Source organism: Suricata suricatta, chromosome 5 (genome assembly GCF_006229205.1).
Source record: "Suricata suricatta isolate VVHF042 chromosome 5, meerkat_22Aug2017_6uvM2_HiC, whole genome shotgun sequence".
Lineage (NCBI taxonomy): Eukaryota > Metazoa > Chordata > Mammalia > Carnivora > Herpestidae > Suricata > Suricata suricatta.
Genome location: NC_043704.1, coordinates 30,788,089 through 30,808,985, shown reverse-complemented (window position 1 = coordinate 30,808,985; position 20,897 = coordinate 30,788,089). Strand labels below are relative to the sequence as shown.

The window sequence follows — 20,897 nt, the reverse complement described above, 5'->3', positions numbered from 1 at the left end:
TTGGCTATTCAATAAATGGAATTTTATATCATGTTTGTTATCACCTAAATAATTCATTATTCCATTTAATATACACACTGTTTAATTAACTTACTGACTCAGCGGTAAGATGCTGCTAATCCATTCATTTCCCCAAGCCGACAAGAAAAAAAAAAAAAAAGAAAGAAAGAAGGAAAAAGAAAAAAAAGTACAAAACATGTGTGAGTATAAGAGCAAAAGGTTAGGATTTTAATATGAAGGAATTTTTAATCAGAGGAGAAAGCAGCTGGTTGAGGTTCTCTCTACCTCCAACTGGAGACCCCAGATTGCACGGTGATTAGTGACACCTGTTTTCTACTAGCCTTTTCCTGAAGCAGGCAAAGCATGCAGCTGGCTATAGAAGTGTTCTTGGCATTTTGTTGTACTTTCTTTTAACGACCACATTTTCTTTTAAAGCCAGATATTTATTTTTAGCCGTGGTGTGTGTATTTAAAAAAAATCAGAGGTTAAATTTGCCTGCAGGTAACAGGAAACTATTTTACAAGGGGAAAAAGAGAGGATAATGTTTTCAGTAATTTGGAAAGGGTCTATTTTAGTATACTCATAAATGTTTTAAAGTTTTTAGAAGATTCACCTGAAACTTACAGTTTTCAGTTTATTTTATTATTAAATCCTTTTATCTACACTGAATCATTGAGGGAACTAATATCCACAAGTTAGAGTCACTCTTTATTCTTTTGCGGTTTTACTATTCCTTTGTTTCATCTACCACTACCTTGGAATCTGTATTATTTTCCTCTTTCCACATGTCACAGTTGGAATAGATTTAAAAGAAAATCTGGTTCAGCTTGGTCATTGTATAGATGAGAATTCTGATGCCCAAAAAACGGAAGTTACTCATTCAAATTATACATGTTGAAGGGGGCAGAACTGAAACAAAGATGTGGTCCTTTGTTATGGCAAACTAATACAAGGGGCTAGGTAAATAGAATCCTGGATCAGTGGATCCATGGGATTAAGCATAGGATCAGTGATCCCATTGATTTCAAATTCTTTATGAAGTTCATGAAATTATAGTCCAAGAAAGAGAGGTGCCCTCTCTAGGTAGTTCCAAGAAAGAGACTGGAACCCAAGTTTCCAAACACTCAGGTCACCTAGTGACCAATTTCCAATGCCTCATGCTGTTTCATATATATAAATACCGCCACAAAAACACCCTCTGGAAATCCTGGGTCCCAAAAGATAGGCATTTCAGAAATTACATTTACTGTTTATGGTTTGGGCAATACATGATTGCTTTTTATGTTTTCTTATCTATGTAATGAATACATTTATTTAATGGCTTTTACAGAGCTACAACTATGTGCTAGGTGCTGTGTCGTACTTTAATGTTTTGTAGATAAGCTCACAGCTGCATCTACCACTCTGACTACCTGTTGAGCTACCAGCCTCAAATATGTTTTAATATATACTTAAGTCTAGCATGCCTACATTTTAATAACACATTCCAAGAAACAAAACAACACATTATAGTAGGAACTCATGATGAAAGAGAAGCAGTAGTATAAGGGGAAAAGCATTAAAAGTGTTGAAAATAATTTGGTCCTTTGTTGTTTAAATTCTGACATTTAGTAGAATTATGTCAGAAACATAAGAACGAAACACTTGATTAGATTCAAGGGACAAAGTAATATTTAGGATAGATTAAAGGGGAAAAAATCATTAACAAAACAAAACTAAAAAGTAGAAGACGACTTCCAGTTTTAACTCTTCTGTTTACTAGCTTTGACTATGGCAAAACATTTAGTCTATCTGAGCTTCACTTTCTTTATCTGTAAATAAGAAGATTTGGCTCATCATTTAAGATTCCTTCTGGCTCTATCATGATTGATATTTGAAAGAGTAAATAAAATTTCAAACTATGATCTGTTCAATCAGGAATTGCCATGGGGCACATGGGTAGATCTGTCAGTTCAGTGTAGGACTCTTGATTTCACTTCAGGTCATGATTTCACAGTTCGTGAGTTTGAGCCCCGCATTGGGGTCTACACTAACAGTGGAATTCTCTTTTAGTTTCTCTCTGCCCCTGCTGTGTGCTCTCTCTCAAAATAAATAAAATAAACTTTAAAAATTATGTAAGAAAAGAACTGCCTTAAACAAAGGATAGCTCAAGAGATACAGAATTGTTTGGACATCCATTTTATTTTTTTTTAGTCTTTTTTTAATTTTTAAAATGTTTATTTATTTTTGATAGAAATAGAGAGTGAGTAGGGGAGTGGCAGAGAGAGACAGAAACACAGAATCAGAAGCAGGGTCCAGGCTCTGAGCTGTCAGCACAGAGTCCGATGTGGGGCTCAAACTCACAGACCATGAGATCATGACCTGACTGATGTTGGATGCTTAACTGACTTAAGCACCCATTTTAAAATAGTATGTGTGCTCTGTCCTTAATACATGAAACAGAATGCAGGAGCCAAAGTCTTAAGTATGTGTGTGCGCATGTGTGCGCGCGTGTGTGTGTGTGTGTGTGTGTGTGTGTGTGTGTCTAAGGGAGCCAGTTATGTATATACACTATGCCATTTCCTTTTAATAGAAACAAAGAACATGTGTTCATATAGTCAAAGTTTTCCACTATAAAATTTTAGTGTGTGATCTTCATTATTTTTTGTTTATTTATTTATTTGAGAGAGAGAGAGAGAGAGAGAGAGCACGTGCACATGTGAGTGAGGGAGAGGAGAAGAGGGGGAAAGAGAGAATCTTAAGTAGGTTCCATGCTCAGCACAGAGCCCAACCCAGGGCTCCATCCCACAATAATGGTATCATGACCTGAGCGAAAATCAAGAGTTGGGATCTCAATTGACTGAGCCACCTAGGGACCCCAACTTTCATTAAAAAGAAAGGGAAGTCAATGTATAATAATGTCTGCTGCCAGCCAACACGGTGGTTAATATATTATGTTAAGGCCTACATCAGCTTTTACCATGAATGTCTCATTTTCTCCACAGAAAGGTAGGGTAACCATTGCAACTAATGAAAAGGTGGTTGATTGGTGCAATACTCAGGAACTACGTAGTAAAGTTTCAACTACTTAGGGACTGTCTGGAGGCTCAAGGAAGTTGTTTGATCTCTCAAAGTATTAGATCTGGGCAAGGTACTTACTTGAAGAGAGTTGGAAAGATGAACAAGAGACATGATGGTCAAGGGCAACACCTAAGAATGTATATTTGTAGGCCTCACACCATGTCTTTGAAGCTAAGTGGAGCTATAGCCCTCACCTTCCCAGCAAGCTTCCTTAGCCCTGTCAAAGCACAGGCAAGTCCTGTTCATCTAGACCTGCAGGTCTCTTCCCAACATCTTTGTTCAATAGAAGACATTCCTGACAATGACTTTCAAACAGAGGTATTAAAGGTTAAAGTACTTCAGAAATGGATATTCTTTTTCCCACCTTTAAAACAAAATTATACAATTTTCTTTGTCAATGTCAATTTTAGGTGCTTTCACCACAGCTGATTTCAAAAGCTATGCACATGCTTTTGTATCAAGTTATGTTTTACATTTCCTTTTCTTTTCTTCCTTTAGTGAAATTTTACAGTATATCTTTATCTGTTATTTTAACTTTCATCTTTTGAAGAATTAATCTTGGCCAGGCAGTATTCAAAATGCTGGGCACACAATGCCCTTTAGAAAGCTTACAAGAGGCAAACAGAGAAGTAAATAGAAGACAATAAAATTTGGTTTGACAGAAACTGCTTAATCAGCCATCTGAACAGGCATTGGTGGTGGTGTTGGATGAGTCTTTCTGGTGGTTGGGACTAGATGATACTGAAAAAAGGGAGGAGTGAGATAAATTAGGTGAGAAAAGTAGGTGAGAAATGGGGAGGAATGGGCAAAGAATAAAAGTGCACCTTCATTAGAATTTCTGTAATTCTTTCTGCTTTTATAATTCTGGTTCTCTCTTAGAGGCATCTTATGGTTATCCTTTCACAAACCGTGTCTTCCACAGGAATTTTTGTTCCTGAAATCTTAGTAGGGGAAAAGCTGACAACTCCTCCAGAGTCGGATGCTGGTGACTCAAATCATAGCCCTTACCCTCACTCCTCACCCCTGCTGAGTGAACTCTCTCCATGGTTTAGATTTCATCACCTTTCCCATAGGATGACTATGACAAACTCATTTGTGTAAGTACATGTCATCATCATTTATTATGTTTCTTTCTTCTCTCTCCCAACAATTAAAGCTCTCTTTTTATTTACTGTTTTAGGAAAAACAAAACAGTAATATTATATGTTAACAAACCAACTTGCTACCTGGTTTAAAATAGTATTAACTATTTTTCTTTTTAAATTTATTTATTTTGAGAGACAGAGAGCAAGAGCAAGAGAGAGCACACAAAAGGAGCAGAGAGAAAGAATGCTACAAAAGCTCTGCACCATCAGTGTGAAGCATGAGAAGGGGCTCAAACTCATGAACCATGAGATCATGACCTGAGTGGAAGTAGGATGCTTAACCAACTGAGCCACCCAGGTGCTCCAAAACTATTTTTCTATAAGTGAACCACTCTTTATTTATTAGAGGTGCTGTAGCTTTAAGGTCAAGATGAATGATTCTCATAACTTTGTGACATTTACCAGAAGTTAAAGTCAGGCTAGGATCACCAAACCTACCTCTAGGCTGGTGGTAGAGATACCAACCCAATCCCTTTTTTTCCTTGGCTACTAAAACATGGAAGAGAACCAGTATGATTAAGGATCTAAAGTTGCATACACTTTTCTTCCCATCTAAGTTGGTCCTATCTTAATTTCTAGTGAACAGCTTGAGTTCTATGCCTTTGGGTCTCATAATTATGAACTTGGAGGGTATGAACATAGGATTACAATTCTAAGACCTAAAATGAAATCCCATTTCATTTACTTCTTATATGAAGCTGCATTAAATGTACCCTCTTTATCTCCATTTTCTTATCTAGAAATATGGAAAATCACCCTACCTCCATTATGAGGCTGCTGTGTGCATAGCACAGAAAAAAGTATGGCCTTAAACATGTCACAAAACCCAAGGCACTCCAAAAATGTCAGTATTTGAAATTACTTGAGGGTTTAACGACCATAATCTCCAAGGTCTCTGGATATCATTGTGATTAGCCTCATATTATGTATCAAAAGCTCGTATCTATTCCTAACTAATAATTTCTTCACTTTTCTTATTTTCCACTTGGATGTCTTCAATGTATATATCTGCCACATTCCTGTTCTAAATTAGAAAATTTATAAAAACCATCTATGACTCATTCAACAAGACCACATGGTCTTGGAAGACAGGACCTTATCCTCCTGTGGACAGAACTACTTGGGAGCAAAGCAGATTGTAAAGCTCCTTGGGAACAACTTGGCATCACCTTTGGTGATAGATCGAGATCTCTTGGCCACTATCCAGTAAGAAAACAGATTTTAAAAAGTAGGTAATTAAAAGTAAAAAATTATGTTAAACTCTAATGGATCATCTGACTTTGTGAAATTATCATGGAAATTACAGTACTCTATAAACTTCATTTTTTTTCCTTTGATGATACAAACATTTTGAAATGACACAAATACATGACTAGGGAAAAGTAAACTGCATTTTCAAGGGCCTTCTGAAAAAAATGTATTATCTTTTCACTCCAAATTCATTCTTACTGCAATGGAATGTCTGGAGCTAAAACTTTCCAAATCCAGGAATGGAACAAAACACAAAATAACTCATCACTGCAAATATTTTTAAAATATTCTCTTATGGATAATTATTTGTATGATTATTTTCCTATGATTTAAATTATTTCTCATATTGGTAACTGAGATCTTTTATAATTTAGAGGCAGAAGTATTTCAAAGACTAAAAATAACCCAGTAATGTATTTCATTCAAATTTTTTCTTGAGCTGGGCCTGTAGAACATGAAGAATCACCTTATATTTTCAGAGTATAAAGCCAACAACCACTACTAGGGGCACCTGGGTGGCTGAGTCAGCTAAGCATCCAACTTCAGCTCAGGTCATAATCTCATGGTTTGTGAGTTCAAGCCCCACACTGGGCTCTCTGCTGTCAGTGCCAAGTCCACTTTAGATCTTTGTCCCCCTTTCTCTCTGCTCCTCTCCTGCTCACATTCTCTCTCAAAAATAAATAAACATTTTAAAAAGCCTACCACTACTAAATACACTTTATATTATTACTAGAACTAAAATTTCACATATTACTCATTAAAATTGATACTGTGTATAGGTTATTTTATTTTTTTAATTAATTAATTAATTTTTTAATGTCTATTTTTGAGAAAGAGAAAGACAGAGCATGAGCTGGGGAGGGAGAGAGAGAGAGGGAGACACAGAATCTGAAACAGTCTTTGAGCTGTCAGCACAGAGCCTCATGAGTAGCTCAGACCGTTAGATCATGACCTGAGCTGAAGTTGGACGCTTAATTGACTGAGCCACCCAGGCACTCTGTATAGGATATTTTAAAAGAAAGACATTTTCAATAACTTTACCATAGATTGCATACTGTCCCTAACACTGGGTAGGTGGATAGGAAGCTCATGTAACCAGAGGAAGGGCTACAGTTGTTGGATCAGGAAGTTTTTATATTCCACAAGCTTTGTGATTTTCAGATCTAATCTAAGGCAAATTCAAAGAGAAAAAATGATTTTCCCACAAATGAAATAGTTGTTTTTTTAAAGGCATAGTCCATTGCAAAGAAGTTATTGTGCAGTGGAGGTAGAGTCATAAAAAAGCAGATCTCTGGACTTAGGGAAGATAAGATGAAGGTATAATCAGGGCCAGAACAGGTACAAGGTAGGATTGCTAATTTTCTAACATAATTTTACTGATGTACCTATTCTTTCTCTTAATCTGAATATTGTTAGCATTCTTTATACATGCCTTTTACTCAGGATCAAATTTCAAAATAAACTTATATCTCCCCAAATGCCCATGATTACTGACTCACTCTGAGGTAGTTGTCCCTTAACTAGTCTCTTATAACATTGTGGATACTTCCATTACCTTCTGGTTCCAGAATAAGACAAGGACTGATAAACTCCTCCAAGGTAAAGACTGACTCTTATTTGAATCAGTACTTCTAGAACTGTCCCATGGAAACTCTTTAATAAATATTCAGTAAATGAATGAATAAACACTAGGCAGAAAAATAAATAGATTTTTATTTCTTAGAATTTATTTTATGAAGGGTTCATTTAATCAATAATCTGAATATAAAATGAAAAGGCCAATTATCAAAAAATTTCCAAGAAAAGGAAAATTAAATTAACTAATCATAGAATTTACATAATTACCTCCTGGGTGGATTTAATAAGTGTATAGAAAGTTTATAATGTACAGTGATAGTGGTGAAAGATTGTATGTAATGTGAATACTTGAATGACATTTGCTTTTTTTTCATTTAAAGATGATTAGTTGTATAGAATTCAGACTGGATACACACATGCTTGATATTTTCTCCATTAGCTTTTAAGATTTTTGAACATCCTTTGTAATTCCTCCCCTCTCTCCCCACCTATCACACAAGAGCGCCACCAGCTGTTACCCAAATGCACATATGTAATGACAAAGTACCAAACTCCCTAATTAGTGCACAGTCTCAAATTTGATGATCTCAAACATGCTATTAGCAATAACCTTGAGATGTCTATGAGTGAGTTATTAAAAGGGAGGTCTTATCCAAAGATGTGATTTGGGTACCTGGCAGGTCTTAATAACATCTGATCAGCGGTATTTCTTAATTGGAAATAATAAAAGAAGCGGCATTATCAAAGTAATCAGACTTTCTTAGTTCTGATACTTAAACGTCATAAGACAAGTGATTTATTCAACTATTTGGAGCTTTCCCAGCAAAGCTGGAACATAAATAAAACACAGAACATCCACAGGACTGGGAAAGTCACAGTGTCGTTTAGGAATTGTGAGTAAGTTATAGACCGCCAGCACCCTGCCATACACACACACACACACAAACACACACACACACACACACACACACACACACACACACACCTGCCCCTTCACTGTAACAGCTTTAATGCATATAGTGCAGTTGACCTTGGACAAATAACACCAATTCTGTGCAGACGCTACTATGCAGGTTATTTCTACAACTTGCCAACATGCAGTATAATAGCCTCAAATGCCATTTAAAGGAACTTGTCTTATATTCTAGTTTTTCCAGTGACATGGAAAGAAGAACCTTGCTTAAAAAAATAAACAAAACAAAACCCCCAGAAAACAAAACATAACTAAACTAAATCGCTTTGTGTATTACTGTGAATTGTCTTAAGGAAAGTCAGCTCCTATTTGAAATTGCAACTATTGTTGAAAGTACATTTTTTCTTTCTCCTTCCTGATATTTCTATTAAAGCTGAAGTTTACCTTCTGAACATATATTTCTTAATTTGCCTTTCCTTTATTGTATCTATTCCAAAAAAAATGTACAAAGATTTGTAAGAAGTAGTGCTATTTGCATTAATGCACATGGGCATTGGAAGCTTAAAGACAAAGTGAAAAGGCAAAAAAATGTTTGGAAAAACAAAAGACAAGTAGTTTTACTGCAAAATGTTCATGAAGCTAAATGTGTTTCAGTTAAATTCAAAACAAGAACTGAAATAATTCAGCTACAGAGAAAATTAGTTTGCCTGTAATGCTAAGAGCAGCCCCTGCTGGTGCTGTCGTATCATTGAGATGAGAAATTTTAATGAAAGAGGAAGTTGAAATAATAGAACAGAAGATGTTGAAGAGTTTTCTTTCTTTCTGTCTTCCTTCCTTCCTTCCTTCCATCCTTCCTTCCTTCCTTCCTTCCTTCCTTCCTTCCTTCCTTCCTTCCTCCCTCCATCCCTCCCTCCCTCCCTGTCTTCCTTCCTCCCTTCCTCCCTCCCTGTCTTCCTCCCTTCCTTCCTTCTTTCCTTCCTTCCTTCCTTCTTTCCTTCCTTCCTTCCTTCTTTCCTTCCTCCCTTCCTTCCTTCCTTCCTTCCTTCCTTCCTTCCTTCCTTCCTTCCTTCCTTCCTTCCTTCCTTCTTTCCTTTCATTCTTTCCAGGTTACTTTTATTTAGAGTGGGGAAGGGCAGAGAAAAAGGGAGAGAGAGAGAGTCCCAAGTAGGCTTTGCAAACTGTGAGATCATGCATGACCTGAGCCAAGTCAAGAGTGTATCACTTAACCACCTGAGCCATCCAAGTGCCTCAAGAGTTCTTTCTTTTTCAATGACACAAGATCTTTCCTTTGACACTTTTCCAACATGTAATCTGCAGTCTTTGCCACAAACCATAAATAAATTATCAAATACCTAACTCTCAAATTTCTTTTTCTTTTAAAGCAATCATTTAAAAAATAGCTCAACCAACCACCCATTTGACAGAGTTTGCCCAAATCACACACACACACACACACACACACACACACACACACACACACACAGCTTATTCGTTATAAGAGGAAAATTAAGGTGTATTATTGTGGGTATATATTTATAGTCTGAACTGAAAGTATAACCTTATTGGAGTCACACTTTATTAGATTGTTACTTTTTAAATGCAGAGCAGAGTCATATTAAAAATAATAAAACAAGCTTATAAGCTTATAATTATGGCTCTATAAATATAACAGCATAAAAGTTGAGTTACAATATTTACTAATTTTTTATGTTTATTTATTTTTGAGAGACAGAGAGAGTGAGTGGGGGAAGGACAGGGAGAGAGGGAGACAGAGAATTGCAAGCAGCCTCCATACTGACAGCACAGAGCCTGATGTGGAGCTTGAACTCATGACTGACACACCCAGGTGCCCCTTCATAGTATATTTTCTTAAATATTCAGAATGCAAATTGGCATATTAAGTTCTTTGATACATCCTTTAGTAGAGAAACTTCTAATTAAGCTTTCATAAAAATTTTTTGGTGACACAGAACTTGTTTTCACTGCAATTCTATCAGATCTTGTAGAAATGCATCTCTGAGGGGACCACCTTTTTGTAACATAATTTTAATTCTTTTACACTGAGTATTAAGTGTGTTTTAATGTCAGTCTTTACCTAATACTTCCTTATCCTTAAGCATATCTAGACACATACATTTGATCCAGGGGGAAAAGGTATCAAACATAACAGGCCTCGCCACACCTCCACAGCTGTCTTCTTGAACCTGTCTCCCCAAATCCTTATGTATGAATTGTGAAGTCACCTGGGCGCCCTGATGGCTCTGTCGGTTGAGCATCTGACTTCAGCTCAGGTCATGATCTTGTGGTTTGTGGGTTTGAGTCCCGCGTCAGGCTCTGTGCTGACAGCTCAGAGCCTGGAGCCTGCTTCTGATTCTGGGTCTCCCTCTCAGCTCCTCTCCCACTCCTGCTCTGTCACTCTCTCTCAAAATTAAATAATAAAATAGTAAAAAATTTTTTTAAAGAATTGCCAGTCATCCATGCTTCAACTGATGTTTCAGTATTGTCTATTGGATAAAGTCCAACCATCTTCCCATGCACATGAGTTAGCCTATCCCCTCAATATTTGTACCCCCAACGATATATATTTTTTTATTTCAATCTCCATGTCTTTGCTTATGATGGTTCTTCTGCCTGGGATATTCACTCTCTATTTCTTTAGGTGACCAATTCTACTCAGGTCAGAATTTGTGGTAGTATGTGTACCTGATCCCCTATGAACAACTGAGGGCAAGAACAGGAAGAAAAGCACGCTGTTTTCTATTTGTTCTCTTATTCTATCCAAATTTAATTTTAAAGGAATTTATTTTGTGATCCATTAGTAGTATGCAAGCTGTTAAATCATATTGAATTTAATAATAATCATATGGGGTCCCAACTATTTAAACTATAATAAGTTGGGTTGACTCTACAGTATAATTGTACCATACCTATATATAAACAAATGGGAAAAATGAATATTTCTATTTCTTTCTTTCTTTTAAAATAGATTATTTATGAGAGCAGTTCTAGATTCACAGCAAAATTGAGCAGGAGGTACAGAGTTTTCCCATATACCGCCTTCCCCACACATGCACAGCCTTCTGATTATCAACATCCCCGCCCAGAGTGGTACATCTGTTACAAAGTATAAACCTGCATTGGCACATCACTATCACAGCGAATAGTTACATTAGGGTCATGCTGGTATGTCTATGAGTTTGGACACATTTATGCTGACATGTATCCCCCCGTATAGCATCATACTGAATAGGTTCACTTTTTTCTTGTAAAGAATTATTATTTCAAATAATACATAATGATTGCTGAATATTTAGAAAAAAACTATATAATCACACATAACCTAAACATCTAAACATCTAAAGATTACATCTATTAACATAGCTTATATTTTTTCAGTCTCTGAATCTCTCCAAATGTTAATGTAATTTTTACAAAAAAAGTTTCATACTATACATTTTGTATATTGTTATTTGTCTATTTAACAATACAGTACAATACTATTGATTATATTCCCTATGTTGCACATTGCTTCTCCATAAATTATTTATTTTTTAGCTGGAGTTTGTCACTCTTAATCTCCTTCACCTACAGTCATTATTTGGTTTGGTGAACAGATGGTAACTGGACTTAAGGTGGGAATCATTTCACAATGTACAGTAATATGTAATCTCTACGATGTACACCTGAAACGAATATGATATTATATGTCAGTTATACTCCAATAAGTAAATAAAAAATAATACAGTATAATGTATATTTTATTAAATATCCTACTATAATTATATTATTTTTAAAAGTACATAGATTTTTGTGTGTGTGTGAGAAATAGAAGTCAAAATGTATTTAACTGGCATTATGTAGTTGAATTTTAGATTTATTTTTTTCCCAGTGTTACAAATCACAATATGATGGACATCTCAAAAGATTTATATATGTATATCTATGATTATCTCCTCAACAAACTCCTAAAATTAGAATTGCTGAGTTAAAAGATATGCACATTTTATTTTATTAAGTGTGCATTTATTTTGAGAGGGGGGCAGGGACAAAGAGACAGGGAGAAAGAATCCCAAGCCCATGCTGCTGTCAGATACAGAGCTGGATAATGGGCTTTATTTCATGAATGGTGAGATCATGACCTGAGGAGAAATCAAAAGTCAGATCCTAACTGATTGAGCCACCCTCGCACCCCAGATATGTGTATCTAAAATTATCCTTTATGGGAGCCCGGGTTTCTCAGTTGGTTAAGCTTTGGATTTCAGCTCAGGTTATAATCTCACAGCTCTTGAATTCAAGCCCTGCATCAGGCTCTGGGCTGACAGCTCAGAGCCAGGAGCCTGCTTCAGATTCTGTGTCTCCCTCTCTCTCTGCCCCTGCCCTGCTCATGTTCTGTCTTTCTCTCTTTCAAAATAAATAAATATTAAAATTTTTTTAAAAGTTAAAGCAAATATGCTGCCATGTTAAATTTCTATGGGTTGAAAGGTATTGCCTGGATTCAGAAAAAATAATTTGGGGTAAGTAGCAAAACAAAATGCTATTTGACAGCCCCTCAGTAGTCTGTGTAGATAGAGAGTAGGACTTATTCTTGTGACCATTAATTCCCTCCTGTTAGAATACAGAATGGAGTTTACAAAACAAATCCTCAAATCTATAGAATTCCTTTCATTCTTCCCTCCAAAAACCAAATATTAAATTAAACTAACACCTGGGTTGAACTGGAATCCATAAATCATTTCAATGGGAGAAATACATTTAATTTATTCAAACTAGATCTAAAGATATTTCAGGATTCCAGTTGTTTGAATTCAACTACTTTTTTTGTTAATTTTTTAATGTTTTTTTTTCTTAGAGAGAGAGAGAGAGAGACCGTGATTGGGGGAGGGCAGAGAGAGAGAAGGAGACACAGAATTCAAAGCAGGGTCCAGGCTCCAGGCTCCAAACTGTTAGCAGAGCCTGATGCAGGGCTTGAATTCACAAACTGTGAGATGATGACCTGAGCCGAAGTTGAACACTTAACCTACTGAACTACCCAGGTTGTCTGTATTCAACTATTTTTTTAATGCACATTTACAAGCTCTTTGTACAGGATATTGACAAGGACTGAAATTACATTTTTCTAGCATGCTTAAAAATTTGCTATATTTTATTCATGTTTTAGAAAAGCTCCTTGATAGTAAAATTATAATAGCAAAGATCAGCTATAAAGCACAGTATTCAAAGAAATAAAGTCTGTGATTCTTTTTATTTAAAATTAACTATATTTTAATTTTCGAATGTAATCAACCCTGATTCAAATGCAGTTTTATTTACCTATTCATGTCAAGGTGTAAAAGTAGATTTCTCTAAGTTATTTTCACAAATTCCCTCCATTTTCCTTGGCCAAACCCAAGCCTTAGTACATTATGATTAAAAACACATTTTTAAAATTCTACAAAAGAAAGATAGAGATGCCAGTAAGTCATAGATAGATAGATAGATAGATAGATAGGTAGGTAGATAACATTCTACAAAAGATGTAAATGTCAGTTGGTTAAGTGTTCAGCTCTTGATTTATGTTTAGGTCATGATCTCATGGTTCATGAGTTCAAGCATCGTGTGGGGCTCTGTGCTGGCAGTGCAGTTCCTACTTTGGATTCTCTTTCTTTCTCTCTCTCTCTCTCTCTTTCCCCTCCCCCACTCATGCTTTCTCTGTCTCTCTCAAAATAAGTATATAAACTTTAAAATAATTGATATAAATTCCCTTAGAGTTACTGATGGCTATGATACGGAATTATTGCTTACATTGTTCTGTAGAGTCATTTTGTTGTTCAGATAAACTGAGCAGGTGCTGTTTGTTTTTACATATATTCCTAGATAAAAACAAACAGACATAGTTTAAGAAGAACCTGACATAGATTTGAGTGTATTTTGAGGACAGTTCCTCAGAGACGGTGGGGAAGTTTGCAGAAAATGTGGAGAAGACACTCAATGCAGGTAATAGCTGTCCTCATATAAAAAAGAACCAACATGGAGATGTAAAGTGATACACTCAATGTGGTTGTTCTAGCACACAAAGAAAAATTATAATCAAGAATAGAAATAAGAAATACTCTAACTTAAAATGGGCCACTTTGATTTTTATTGCCATGTAATATTTTTAACAGCTCAGAAGAAACACCCGCCACACACACATGCATTGTTTTCCCACCTTCCACTAATAAAGAAAAACATGAAATGATCCAAAACAATTTAATTCTAGGAGGCTATAGAATACAAAGTTGTCCTTGAATCTTATTATAATATTTTTTAGCAGTTCATATATAGTAAATAAATGAAAGGCTGTTGTGCTGTAAAGCATACGTCGAAATTGAAGAACCTGGGATAAAATTAGTCACTGTACCTAAAGTACAGTACTCTAAGGAGGTAGAGATACAGACAGATACAAATACAGATTCAGATACGGACAGAAATATAAGCATAACAAAAACTAGAATATCCAGTGACTTATTTTATATTATACCTACCTATATCTGTTTATTGACCAGTCTATATATATATACATATATATATGTATATATATATGTATATATATACACATATATCCATATAGTAAAATCTATGTTTGTATAGATTTAGAGAGAAAGAGAGAAATTATTGTCAAAAAGAGATTGGAATGGTAGATACATATTTCTCCTCAAAACACAGCTCACCTTTACCTTATTAGAACCCAAATAAGACTAATAGCAAAAAGATTATTCCTCAGATATGTTTAAGAAAAGATAAATCTTTTCAAAGTCATGTGCACTTTTGATTTCTAATATAATTTGAAAGGCAGGGGGCCTTTTCAGAGAACATTCATAGAAATAGAAAATGTCATTGATCTGAATCCCTTGTCTTCTGGCAGGGAAAGCTAAAAGTAAGTACACAATAAATCATGTATGCAGCTGAATACTTTCAAGGGGTAAAAATAGCACCCTTTGATTAGGCCAGAATGAACATATGCATTGTTTTCACAGCAAAATTCCATGCAAACTAAATAATTACGCTTCTTTTAGAAAAAAAGTAGGACAACCAATTATTTCCATCTCCAATTTCCATTTAATTTTAAAAGATTCCATTAAAACCCAACTTGTACAGTGTAAACTTTCTCCAATAATTTGTACTTAATAAGTCAGAATGTATTGAGCTTCTTTTATGTGTCAAATAGTACAGGTACTAGAACTTCACAGCATAAGACAAACAATGGGTCATAAAAGAGAATAAAAATCTCAGAAAGGATGTAATATTTCTTGAAAAATATAATCTAATTCTTCTCTGTTCACCACTTCATTCTTTTATTTATTTCATGTTTACCTGATTTCTCAGAAGGTATAATGTAGTTTCATTTGTCATGGGAAAACTAAAAAGAACAATAACAAAAACAAACAAAAGTATCCAGAGCAGTTCAGATACCACAGGCAAAATTTACTTGATATGCTTAGTTGACCTGATCTATTCTCTCCTCTGTGAATTACAGGTACTCAATTTTTATTCCATTATTCTCCCTAGGACACTATTGCCTTAAGGTGCCATTGTGTTCCAGAGTTAGGTTTAGCAGAGCTTAGGCCTAAAGTAATTAGCAAAATTCTTGGCCCAAGACAAAGTGATTGGTCCAAGACTTGCGTTTTAAATTTGAGGTGAAAAATTGCTTGGCCTTATACATGACCTAGGTTCTGTTTCCCTACTTGCTCCTGGAAGCCACTTAGTGACATCAAAGAGTGCCCTTCAGATAGTACCTGATGCAGGATTTCCTATAGTAGAGTGCAAATAAAAGTAGTTTATCATTTGCTAATATTCACCGCTCAGTGCCCTTAAAAAGAATGAAACTTGAATATTCAGAAAAAGAATGTAAAACATGATGTCATTCCAACCTGGAGCCTTAAGTCCCCTACCCCTTCCTCCAGAAATCACTTTTTCTAAGATAAAAACAGAGAGGGAGGCAAACCATAAGAGACTCTTAAGTACAGAGAACAAACTGAGGGTTGCTGGGGGTGGTGTTGGACAGGTGGATGGGCTACATGGGTGAGGAGCAGTAAGAGGGCACTTGTTGGGATGAGCTCTTGGATTTATATGTAAATGATGAATCATTAAATTCTACTCCTGAAGCCATTATTTCACTGTGCATTAACCTACTTGGATTTAAATAAAATTTAAAAATTAAAAAAATAAAGTAATTTAATCTTGATGACTGAGCAGTCATGCTATAAATTAAAATTAAGTTAAAAAACTTGGAATAAAAGGTTATACTCTTATTTAAAAAACAAACTTTTTTATTTAAAAAATTTAATGTTTTTTTAATTTATTTTTGATTGAGAGAGAGAGAGAGAGAAAGACAGTGCGGGCAGGGGAGTCAGCACAGAGCCCGACATGGGGCTCAAACCCACGAACCGTGAGATCATGACTTGAGCCGAAGCCAGAGCTTAACGACTGAGCCACCCAGGCGTCCCTAAAAAAAACCAAACTTTTAAAAATGTTTATTTATTTTTGAGACAGAGAGAGACAAAGGGAGACTTGGGGGAGGGGCAGAGAGAGGAGACAGAATCTGAAACAGGCTCCAGGCTCTGAGCTGTCAGCACAGAGCCCAACACAGTGCTTGCACTAACAAACCTTGAGATCATGACCTGAGCTGAAGTCAGACATCTAACTGACTGAGTGACACAGGCATCCCTAAAAAGTTATACTCTTATAAATAAATACAAATATGATTCCTGCTCAGTTCTATTATAGTAAATATCAGCCACATTTACTGGCAAAGGAGTCTTTACTTATGATCAAAGACATGTAGAGTTCATCTGGACGCTTTAATAAAATAAATATTAGACACATAAATATTTAAAATCTGAGCACATAAAATTAAAAAGTTTAGAAGTTCCATTTTCTGCTTTCATCAAGATGAATATGCTTAATTTATTTTTCCTTCTCTTTTTAACTAAAAAAAAAATCCCTGGATTGAAATAAACACATTTGGAAAACGTAGATAAACAAGGTATTTGTGGCAGAGACCAAAGTGCATTCAGATATATCCTTAAATGTTTCAGCCTATAAACTGAGTCTCCACCAAAGTAAAGAGATTAGGAATATCCTACAGACAGATCAGTCTAAGAGGCTAAGAACCAGCTAGAGAGGATTATAATAAACACTAGAGCATTTATAAAATACTATCAGAAGGAAGTCACTGGTTTTTCAACAGTTCAAAGGATGACCAGGATAAGATAAGGCAAGAATATTGATACAATAAAGATGCCATAAAATATACAAAACAGAGTAATCCTTTCTGTTCATGTAGATACTAATTACCTTTCTTTAAAATTCAAATTATTAAAGTAAAATATATTTCAAGGAAATTTTTAAAACACAGTATTATAATTGCATGTGATTTATATTAAGCTTTATGTTAGCAATAATTTGATAGTTTTCAAAAGCGCTATATTTTAGTTTTTCTAAAAGCCCTGGTAATTTAGTCCTCAAAGATTTTCCTATAAAAGATAACCTAGAAATATGGGTAAGATACAAAATGTCATTGTCATAGCAATTAACATCCATTAGTCATGAAAGTCAAAGCTTTTTATAAATGTAAGTATGTTTTACTCTTTCAGGTCAGAAAATAAACCAACTAAAGATGAAATCAGGGTAAGAAAATTCAAAACATTGGTCAAGCTTTTAAAATAAAGGTCAAAGTGAACATTTCCTCAATTTATGTTTAGTTTTCTCAGGTATGAGTCACTACTTTCCACTGGCACATTTCTCACAGAGAAATATGTAGGTCAGAGAAGTGGGTAAGATAACATGGCAGACAGACTACAGATTTCTTCCAAGTTTGTGATAGAAAAGGAAATAATTTACGTTGTTTGCAAATTCCTGCATTCATCAAAACACTGAATTTGAGGTTTTTCTCATTGAAGACATTTTCTCCTTTTTGTGTTATTGAACTTGTACAAATGTATCCTCTTTTATATCTTTTATGATTCAAATCAATAAGGCCATATAAAACTCTAAGCAAATTGACTTCATGTCAAAGAATATATTGATTTAATGATAAAGTTGTTCCTTACCAATAATTTTCCTTATACTATTGCTATTATTTGGAATACAGTGTTGTATAGGCTACCAGTATATAAGTTATAAAAATATTTTGGTATAAAAAAATTAAAAATACGAATTGTACTTAGTTTTACATAAAGTATATCATTCTAGCAATACAACTTACAATTAAGAGTGTGTTTTATTTAAGGCATTATTTCAAGATCAATGTCAGAGGGCTTGGCATAGAATATCTGGACCCTATCCATTTTTGATGCAGTGAACACAAAGTCATCTGAAGCCGAACTCTGTTTTTACTACCTGCAATGGCTACCTTTGTCTTTTTCAGTAGATGACCTTGCTACTTACTTGAATAACAAAATACATCACTAATGCTCCTGGTTCTTGAATCTTAGTGCAAAATTTCTCTTTGCTTTTCTATAATTTAAGAAGAGTCTTACTCTTCAGCTCCTTCACTAACAGGTGGAATCCTCTCCTAGCTACCACTTTAGGGACTGGTACTTCATTTATGTCCCTATTCTGCCCAGGCTTTCCTCACATCATATTTCACTCAACAGGTTACAAACATGGTAGCATCTCCTGCTATCTATCTATCTATCTATCTATCTATCTATCTATCTATCTATTGAGAGAGCATCCTCTAGCAGGGGAGGGGCAAAGGAAGAGAGAATATTAAGCAGACTCCATGCTCAATGTGTAGCTCAACTTGGGACTGGATCCCACAACCCAAGGATCATGACCTGAGCCAAAATCAAGAGGCAGACATTCAACTAACTGAGCCACTCAGAAGACACACATCTGTTTTTAATTTTTTTTAAGGTTTATGGGGCACCTGGATGGCTCAGTCAGTTAAGCCTCTGACTTCAGCTCAGGTCATGATCTCACATTTGTGGGTTCGAGCCCCGTATTGGACTCTGTGCTGACAGCTCAGAGGCTGGAGCCTGTTTCCGATTCTGTGTCTTCCTCTCTCTCTGCCCCTGCCCGCTCATGCTCTGTCTCTCTCTGTCTCAAAAAAATTTAAACATTAAAAAAAAATTTTTAAATAATTTTTTAAGGTTTAATTTACTTTTGAGAGACAGAAAGAGACAGAGCATGAGTGGGCAGGGGCAGAGAGAGAGGAAGACACAGAGTCTGAAGCAGGCTCCAGGCTCTGAGCTGTCAGCACAGAACCAGGAACTGTGAGATCATGACCTGAGCCAAAGTCATATGCTTTACCAGCTGAGCCACCAAGGTGCCCCTCTCCTGTTTTTAAAGGTAGAAAACAATCAAGAAATAAAAATAACCAAACAGTCTAATTTGATGCCACCTCCACCTCCAGCTTTTGCACTATTTATTTTGTCCCTTTCAAAGAAAATGCTTCCTGGAGAGCTGTCTCCATTCATATCATTCTAATACTCATTTACAGCTCTCCAGTTCAAATTCTGTTTATCAAGGACATCAATGACCTCTAGCTAATTATATAAAAGATCAGTTTTTCTCTCTTCATCTAGCCCAGTTGCTTTTATTGGGGACAATTTTGCCCCTCCCCTACCATCCTCCAGGGGATAATTGACAAAGTGTGGTGGCATTTTTAGTTGTCAAAACCGAAGGATGTGCTCCTATTTGCGTCTCGTAAGCGGATATCAAGGATGTTCTAGATATCCTGTAGTGTGTAGAATAGTCCCTCACCCCAACACATCTTTGGGGGCCCAAAAAGTCAATAGTGTTGAGGTTAAGAAGCCTGAACATCTCAACCTTCAACATTCCACAGTTGTAAACATTTGTTTATCACACGTATGTCCCACAGAGAACATAGGCCTAAGGAGGATCAGGCTTACCCATTTTGTTTTTTATTGTATTCATTTGTGTAGAAAAGTAATTTTTCCCAGACTGGGCAGGCAATTTCCATATTTCATAAGTAATATTTCTTTCAAATGATTTTCACTTTATTTAGCAATTTGCTTAAATTCTGTACTAATGGTAAGACAGACTGGTTTCATCCTTGTGGAAGAGATGACCTAATATCAACACTTCATCTTCACCATTTTTTGACAGTTTGAATTCTTTGTTTTTTTAGGATTCAAGTTTTTATGTAACTTCTAGTTAGTGTACAGTGCAATATTGGTTTTAGGAGTAAAACTCAGAGATTCATCATTTACATATAATACCCATGGCTCATCACAAGTGGCCCCCTTAACACCCAACAGCCATTTTTAAAATATTTTATTTATTTATTTATTAATAGAGTGTTAGTGGGGTAGGGACAGGGAGATAGGGAAAGAGAGAATCTTTAGCTGACTCTATGCCCAGCAAAGAGCCCAACTCCAGAGTTTGATTTCACAACCATGAGATCATGACCTGAGCTGAAATCAAGAGTTGAATGCCTAACAAATTAAGCCACTCGGGTGTCCCATACCCATTAACCTGTCCACATTTCTTCCTGTAACCCTCAGTTTGTTCTCTATAGTTAAGACTGACATTTTGAATTCTGTTGATTGTTTCCTATGCGGAAATGGATTCTAAATCTCAGAAAATAACTGCAAAGTAAAACTGAGAAAACAAGTCTTTTGAGATATTGAGAAAGTGGTAGAGTAGAAATTACAACAGACATTACCAGAAAAATAAATCAGTGAATAATGAAAAGATCAACATTGATAAATTCTGTTCTGGATGATAAAAATAATGTGAATTACCTCATTACAAAATAATATAAATATAAATAATACCTGATAAAACTATTCATACATAAATTTTATCTAGAGGAAGCAAATTATTTCTATTTCAAAGAGAAAGAAGCCACCATATTAGTTTTTAACATGTAAGATATGGTTATAATTATCATAAGCAATAATATTCAATTCTTGCATCAAATTTTTGAAGCTATATTAAGGCTCAATCTCCATCATTCTCAC

At 35.4% G+C, this 20,897-nt stretch overlaps 1 long non-coding RNA gene across 1 annotated transcript in view; it reads left to right on the top strand.

Moving 5' to 3' along the window:
- Nucleotides 1-20,897, top strand: part of LOC115292606 — a 104,259-nt gene that overhangs the window by 56,400 nt on the left and 26,962 nt on the right. Inside the window, exon 5 of the long non-coding RNA XR_003909056.1 lies at nucleotides 17,562-17,595. This is a non-coding gene — a long non-coding RNA (uncharacterized LOC115292606). The remainder of the gene's footprint in view (nucleotides 1-17,561; nucleotides 17,596-20,897) is intronic.